The sequence below is a fragment of the Tenrec ecaudatus genome, chromosome 2 (assembly GCF_050624435.1).
Source record: "Tenrec ecaudatus isolate mTenEca1 chromosome 2, mTenEca1.hap1, whole genome shotgun sequence".
In the NCBI taxonomy this organism is placed as follows: domain Eukaryota; kingdom Metazoa; phylum Chordata; class Mammalia; order Afrosoricida; family Tenrecidae; genus Tenrec; species Tenrec ecaudatus.
In genome coordinates, this window is record NC_134531.1 from 102701899 (window position 1) to 102710823 (window position 8925).

The following is an 8925-nucleotide window of genomic DNA, read 5'->3' on the forward strand; positions in this document are numbered from 1 at the left end:
CTGGGTATATGCCCAGTAGGGGGGTTGCTGGGTCGTATGATAGCTCGATTTCCATCTGTTTTAGGTATCGCTAGATCGATTTCCATATTGGTCTTACATACTTACAAGTCCACCAGCAGTGGATGAGAGTTTCTGTTTCCCCACAGACCCTCCAACACTTGTTGCTTTCTGATTTTTTTGCATTGGGCTATCTTTGAGGGTGTTAGGTAGCGTCTCCTTGTTGTTTTAATTTGCATTTCTCTTATGGCTAAAGATCAGGAACATTTACTCATACATTTATTGGCTGTTCATATTTGTGCCCCTGTGAAACTTCTGTTCAGGTCCTTTGCCCACCTCCTCTCTAGGCAATTGGGGTTTTTTTTTTTGTTTTGTTTTTTTGGGAAGCTAGTAGAGTATTGTAGATTTTAGTCCTAAGGCCTTTGTTTGATGTGTCATTGCTAAAGATGTTTTCCCATTTGGCGGGCTTTCTTATTACTCCCTTGATGAATTCTTTTGGTGTACACAGGTGTTTTATCTTCAGTATATCCCACTTGTCAATTTTTGCTTCCTCTGTGTTTGTGTCCTTCCCTATTTCTGATAGACTATGTATTTCCTGTACTAAAGTTCTCAAGTTGGTCCCAATTCCCTCATTGATGGCCCTAATATTTTGGGGTTTAACTTCTAGGTCTGTGATCCACCTTGAGTTTATTCTTGTGCATAGAGTGAGATGAGGGTCTTGCTTCATTTTTCTAAATGTAGATATCATTTTTTTCCAGCACCACTTGTTGAAGAGGGCATCTGCTTCCCTTTGGATAAGTTTGGGGGCCCTTAGCAAAGATCAGTTGTCTGTATGCTGATGATTTTATTTCTGGGTTTTCAGTTCTTTTCCATTGGTCTGAGTATCTGTCATTATACCAATACCATGCGGTTTTGACATCTGTGGCTGTGTAATATGTGCTAATGTCAGGTAAAGCAAGCCTTCCCACTCTGTCCTTCTTCTTGAGGAGTTCTCTGCTAATTCTGGGTTTCTTCCTTCTCCATATAAAGTTGGTAATCAGTTTTTCCATTTATTTGAAGAAAGATGAGGGTAATTGTAATGGATTGCATTAAACTTATGTAGTGCCTTTGGCAGAACTGACATCTTTTCTATATTGAACCTTCCAATCCATGAGCATGGGATATTCTTCCATTTGTTGAGGTCGCTCTCGGTTTCTTGTAATAGTGTTCTATAGTTTTCCTCATGTAGATCTTTTGTTCTTTTAGCCAGTTATATCCCTAGATATTTCCATTTGTGCTTGGCTATTGTGAAGGGTACCACCTTCTTGATCTCCTCTTCTGTGATCTTATCCAATGTGTATAGCAGTCTGATCTATTATTGTGTGTTGATCTTGTATCATGCCACTCTGCCAAACTCCTCTATTGCTTCCAGTACTCCTCTTGTGGAACTTTTGGGATTTTCCATATATAAAATCATATCATCTGCAAATAACGATAGTTTCACCTCTTCCTTCCCCAGATAAATAGCTTTGATATCTTTTCTTTGCCTTCTGCTGTTAACTAAAACCTCCAGTACAATGTTAAATAAGAGTGGGGACAAGGGGCATCCTTGCCTGGTCCCGTTTTTCAGTGGGATTGTTTTAGTCTTTTCTCCATTGACTACCACGTTGGCTGTTGGTTTTTCATATATAGCAATTTTCCTTCCATTCCTATCTCCTCAACTGTCTTAAACAGGAATTGGTGTTGGATGTTGTTGAATGCTTTTTCTGCATCTATCTATCTATCTATCTATCTATCTATCTATCTATCTATTTATAATTAATATCTATCGCTATTATCATGTGATTCTTATAGTTTTTCATGTCAATGTGGCGAATGATGCTAATGGTCTTTCATATGTTGAACCATCCCTGCATCCCTGGTATGAATCCCACTTGGTCGTGGTGAATTATTTGTTTTATATACTTTTGTATTATATTGGCCAGTATTTTGTTAAGGATTTTTGCATTGGTCATGGTGAATTATTTGTTTTATATACTTTTGTATTATATTGGTCAGTATTTTGTTAAGGATTTTTGCATTGATGTTCATTAAGAATATTGGTCTATAATTCTCAATTCTTCTGGGATGTTTTCCCGGTTTTGGTATCAGAGTTATGCTAGCTTCATTGAAGGAGTTCAGTAGATTGCCATTTTTTCTTATGTTTTCCATGTTCTGAAAGAGTTTGTGTAGGATTGGTGTTAGTTCTTCCCTAAATGCTTGGTAGTATTCTCCAGTGAAGCCATTTAGCCTAGGTGATTTTTTGTTGGTAATCCCTTGATAAACTTGCTTACTTCTTCTATTGCCCTATTGATCTTAAATGGTTGATTATTTTTCCGCCTGGGTGAGTTCGGTGCTAGACCTGAAGAGTGACTAAATGCCACAGTTTGGGGGTACCACCAGTCACGCTCTAACTTGTAACCCTGATCTCTTGTATGGTTTTCAGTATTGTTCCATATGTTTTTCTCAATATAGCTACAATATTTTATTATGATCCCTTTCAGTATAGTTAAGAGTGGACTTGGGAATCATTTATGTCTATAGGTCTAAGGTTGTGGAGCCTGGTGTTCATGTGCTCCATTGGACTAATTGTTTCCTAGGCTTTCAATTTTCATCACTCTTCTATCCTCTGAAGGAACCCTGGTGGTTTAATGGATTACATATTGAGCTGCTAACTCCAAGGTTAGTAGTTCAAATTCACCAGGTGCTCCTCAGGAAAATGATCAGGCTTTTGCTCCTCTAAAGGTTTACACCTTTGAAAAGCTCAAAGGGGGGAATTCTACCTTGCCCTTAATGGCAGCTACAAGTCAGAATTGACTCAATGACCATGAGTGAGTGTTGTGCCTCTGAACAGGAGGAAACCAATGGTAGAAACTGAGCTTAAGACACATAATTACTACTCATTCTAGTAGTATGTAGAACACTGTAAAGTATAGCACAACATGTTGGTGTGATAGGTAATTTTATGTCAACTTGAAGATACTTAAAAGTGCAATGATGGTATCTAACCTGTCAATCAAGTCCCAGCTTAATGGCACCTCCTTCTCATAAGAAGGGCCCTGGGAACCTCCCCCTCTCTCTGAGAGCTGCCAAAGTGCTTCCATGGTCCCAACCTAGTGTTGGACTTATAGATGAGTTGGACTGGGCTGGGACGTTTTCTTGATATATAATTACTTCTTGATATAAAGATCTCTTTTACAGATGTGAGTGTCTCTGGATTTGTTTCTCTAGTCAACCAAGACTAACCCTCTTGGGATCATACAAAGTATTGTCTCTGATTTCTCAAACCTAGAGATTCATTCTCTTTAGGAATGTGATTATGTATAAGAAGTGTTCTTAACTTTGCTTCCTGTCTGCTTTACCATATTTATGAATACATTTTCAGCAAAGTAATTGCTCATATGCAAATACCCCTTGTCAACACTAGCAGATAAATCAAATGAAAGAAATGATCATGTTAAAGAGCTGAACAGATCAATTTTAAAGCACAGCTCAAAATGACAAATATTATAATAAAATATTAAAAGACTTAGACTAAAAAAGCCAAAAAGGAAGAATATGTTCAGCGTATGTCAAGCTGAGAGAATCAAAGAAAAACTTCAAGCCTTGAATTGTAATATTACAAGATTCTATGGGCAATATATTGAATGGTGCAGGGAGCAAAAATATTGAATGATGCAAGAAGCACTAAAAACAAAACAAAAACAAAAGTTGGAACAAATAAACAAGAGTCACTGTACTAAACAGACTTACACAAAAATTTTGAATCAGATCAAGCCCAACATGTCTCAGAGAGGGGATCAAGTTATAAGGTTTTAACCCTTCAAGTCAGGTGTTTTCTTTCTTTGTTAAAGCCATCTCTCCAATACTCTGTATGTATTCCTGTGCCTCAATTATGCATAGAGGGAAATCACTGGAGGTTTATTTACTGTATAGATCTCACAAATGTATCCTAGGCTGCCATTGTTATCCATACATTCTGCAAACAAGAATCTAACCATTTAAGCTCTGATATGATTCCCTCCTTCGGCTTTGGATTATATAATTTACAGCCCTTGTGTCAGGGATGTTGTTGTGCTTTTTCCATACGGAGTTAATTCACATCTAATTTAGACAGCTGCTTGACACAAGCCTTTAAGACCCCAAACCCTATTCTGTCTGATAGCCAGGCACCATCTAATTTCTTCCCACAATTTACTTAGCAGCCATATTTTCAGTGTTTCCTTCAAAAGAGCGTGTATCCTGCAAGGCCATGTCCTAAGTACTAATTGTTTGTAAATTGGATCTAGAATTCAGAGTGAGTCTCCAAATCAATTCCGAGACCTATTTTTTTTTTTATCTACCTTTGGCCTCCCTTAGAGACTTCCTTGTTAAGTTATGGTAAAGAATCTTATCGGCCATCTCCCTGGGGCATAAGGATCTTCTATTAATAGTGTCATTGATTAGCACCTGGTAATAATTTTTAAGACACTGTTGAGGAAGGGATAGTGGACCAGTGTAGGGTAACTACGTATTGCAATACCTGAATTATTCACCTGTACAGAATAAATCCTTAAGTGGTTAAACCCTATTTACACAAACAATGGGAGTTGATTGTCAGGAACATTTTACAATGAAATTCATAGACAACCTAAATCACAGGTCTGCCAGAATAATATGTATCTTAATTCAGCATGTAGGACATTGATGTATGATTTAATACTCTTGGTAGCTGTCTTACTTCTGTAAGTACCTTAAATTTTCTGTCTTAAATCCTCAGATTACAAGTATATTTAAGGTTGAGTCTGGTTCAACTAGTGTCATTTCCACATTGGACTCCTGTGGAATGGCCTTTGAAGAATGTTGTGTGCCTTGAAGATCCACGATTCCAAGCCCCAGTTTATGGTATGTTGCTGGGTCCCCAGGGTGTGTACAGAAAGTAGGGTGGTGTGGCCCTTAGGTGCATATTACCAGGCATACTCTGCACTAGATTCCTTAGATTTGTCCCAATTTTCTCATTAACAATCTTGATAGCTTTGAATTTTACATTTAGGTCTTTGATCCACCTTGGGTTCTTTTATGTGCATCAGGTGAGGTGTGGGTCTTGCTTTATTCTTTTGCAGAAGGATATCCAGTTTTTCCAGTGTCATTTACTGAAGAGGGCATCCTCTTCCTGTTTAATATTTATTGGGCCTTTGTCAAAAATTACTTGTCTGTTGGCAGATGTTTTAATCTCTGAGTTTTCTGTTCTCTTCTCTTGGTCTATGTATCTAACAATATGGCAGGATCAGGCTGTTTTGACTACTGTAGCTGTGTAGTAGGTTTTGGGGTAGAGTAGTGCAAGAAAACCAACTTTGTTCTCTCTCTCTTTCTAAAAATCATTTTATTGGGGGTTCTTATGATATTCCATACATCAGTTCTGTCAAGCATATTTGTACATATGTTCCACCACCATTTCCAAAACATTTTCTACTTGCACTCCTCTTTTCACCCCACCCTCCTCTACCCTCCCATCTTTGTGAATCAAACACTTAAACAATTATATGTTGTAATTATTATTCCATATCTTACACCATCTGTTGTCTCCCTTCACCCACATTTCTGTTATGTGTCCCCTTGGGGGGCTATGTATCCAGCCTTATGATGGTGTGTTAGTTCGGGTAGACTAGAGAAACAAATCCATAGAAACTCATATGTGTATAAGAGAGAGTTTTATATAAAGGGTAATTGTACATTAAGAAAACATCCCAACCCAGTCCAGATCAAGTCCACAAGTCCAATATTATCCCATATGTCTGACACCAATCTATAAAGTCCTCTTCTGACTCACAAAACACATGCAATGATGCTGAATGCAGGAAGATCACAGGCCAGTGGGTAGAAAGTCTTTGGGTCCAGTGGCATTTTAAGCATCCCAGTGCTGGCAGGTGCCTTGTGTGGCTCCTCCAGTTCCCAGGGCTGCATCAGGGTAGGTCCATGTGGCTTCCCCTCGGAAGTATCTCATAGGAAGTGAGCCAAGAGAGAGAAGTGTGTCCAACCTCCAAGGAGGAAATACCGGATTTCCCAGAATTCTCAAGAGAAGGCTACGCCCACACAGAGGCCTCAGTAGCTATGATCTGATTGACAGGCTAGACTCTACCCCTACTCTCTTAATCCTCAAATTGACAAAGAATTATATAACTACCACATATGGGTTCCCTTTTTCTCCCCCTTCCATTCTCCAACCATCCCCCTACCCTCTTGATATCGCTACTCCCACTACTATTCTTGAGGGCTTTATTTGCCTTGAATTTCATGTGTGGAGAGCTCTTATCTGTACCAGTGTGTGTTCTCCGGCCTAGCCAGATTTTTAAGATAGAACTGGGTCATGATAGTGGGGGGAGAGGAAGCATTCAGGAACTAGAGGAATAGTGTGCTTCATCGGCGTTATACTGCACCTTGGTTGAAACATCCTTTCCTTATAACCCTTCTGTGGGGGAATATCCATTTATCTACAGATGGGCCTTGGGTGTCCACTCCAACCCCCCTTGTTTGCATCAATATAGTTGTTTGTTTTGGATCTTTTGATACCTGATAACTGTTCCCAAGGACACCTCATGGTCACACAGGCTAGTGGGCTTCTTCTGTGTGGGCTTATTTGCTTCCTGGCTGGATGGCTGCTTGTTCAACTTCAAGCCTTTAAGACTCCAAATGCTATATCTTTTGATAGCCAGACACCATCTGCTCCCTTCACTACATTTATTTATGTGCCCATTTTCTTCAGCAATCTTGTCTAGAAGGTGAGTATCAAAGACTGCCAGGTTATAAGAACAAAGTGTTCTTGTGTTCATGGAAGCTTTGAGCAGAGGCCCAAAGTCAGTCTTCTATCTTAATACTTAACATATAAATAGAGGTACATTGGTCTCTATCCCTTTCATAATAAATCTACATTACATTACATTAGTATATTTACATATATACATGCCTATAGCTATTCCTCTATAAATAGCTTTTGCTTCCTATTTCTTTCCTCTATTTCCTTTCACCTTCCTTCTATCCCACCAACATGCTCACCTTTCACTTGGCTCTCAGTAATTCCTCTAGGACACAATGCACTTCATTAAACCCCACCAGGCATCATATGCCTTTGTTGCACCAATTTTAGCTCTCTTGTTGTTCCCTTATCCCTGAGTTTGTTGGCTCCCTAATCCCTCCCCCCATCCTCCTGGAACCACTAGTCCCATTGTTTTCTTCTTGGGATTGTTCATGCTGCCTTAACACAAAAAAAATGTGCTGAAAAACTGGGGTGCAGCTTGTACACGGGTCAGTGGTACCCCAGGGAGGTGTAACATCTCACGGGCGATTGCCATTCATTCAAAGCCCCACTGACACTGCAGGGCTTTGAATGCTTGTTTACTCACATCTAACCAATCAGAGCCGTCCTATGACGTGGATGGCTCCAATTCGCAGAAGCACCTGTAGTGATTCACTTACACCAGCAGCTGAACTGGTAAAGATGTGTCTGTGGCTGTGCTCCGTCTCTCCCCTCTGGTCTCTGTGTTAATTCACATCCTGCATTTCCCACCCTAAGCTTATACTCTAGTCAATCAGTTTTTCTGGTTTCCCGGGTAGTAATTAGGTACCTTGGCTTATACTTGGGTTGGCTTCTATTTGAGTATATATGGTAGGTAGACATAGAGTGAAAGAAAAACAAAACCAAACAAAAAACTAGAAAAAAAAAACACCAATAGATAATTCCAGGTCTTTCCTTTGACCCTTATGTATGTTTTCTGATCAAGTCTGATGAGGTGCCAAGCCCTATCTCCCAAGTCAGAAGTCTATTTTGAGGATTCCTCAGGGACCAGGTTACTTTGCTCCCCTTGCTGCCCTGCTGCTCTCCCTTTGCTTTTCACCCTGTGCATGAGCAGACCAGGCACACTTTCCGCACAGTGTCTCCAGTGCTATGGGTCAGTGAGGGAATGTCATGTCTCATGGTGGGGCCAGCTCTACAGTCTTCTCTGTGCATTGGCTGTTCTTAGCAGGGATGTTGGCCCAGGGCTTGTGGGCCATGATGAGCTTCCCTCTATCTCTAACTCCATCTCTCCCTCTTAGTTGTTCCCATGTGGTCTGAACAAACCCACCTGTCTCCCCAGACTATATCTTCAGAGCTGCCCTCTCTATTGCCTTCTTCTGTGGAAGAGGTCAACATAGCTCAAGCCCAGCCCTATCATCTTCTCTGTTAGTTTGCTGCTCCATGCCAGTGTATTGCCCTCAAGGCTTGACGCTCTGGGATGGGGTCTGGTCCTTTCTCCCTTTCCTGGGGAGACATAAACAGAACCCTCCCTCGGGGTGCATTAGTGCCCCATCACCTTCATTCTTTTTCTGCTTCCTTCTTAGTTGACTCAATTCAGGGATGCATATGTTCTTTTTCCAGAGGTTCTCTGCTTATGCTGGGCTTTTCCCCTCTCCATATGAAGTCGGTCATTACATTTTCCATTTCTTTAAAGAATGATATTGGGATTTAGATCGGGATTGCATTGAATTTGTAGATTGCTTTAGGTAGTCAACATTTTCACAATAGTGAGTCTTCCTACTCGTGAACACGGGGTTTCTTCCATTTGTGTAGGTCTTTTTTGGTTTCTTATAATAATGTTCTGTAGTTTCTTTGTACAGTTATTCTCTTTCTTTGGTTAGTTTTATTCTTAAGGATTTGATCTTTTGTGGGCTAATTGAAATTGTATTGTTTTCTTGATGTCTTTTTTGAAATTCTTGTCACTGATATTGAGGAATCTAATTGATTTTTGCTTGTTAATCTTGTATTATGCTACTTTACAAGGCTTCTTGATTGTTTCCAACAATCCCACTGTTGAGATCTTAGAATTCTTTACATAGATTTACAAATAATTTAACCATGGATTATATGTAAATTGGTAACTAGTATTGCAGATGATT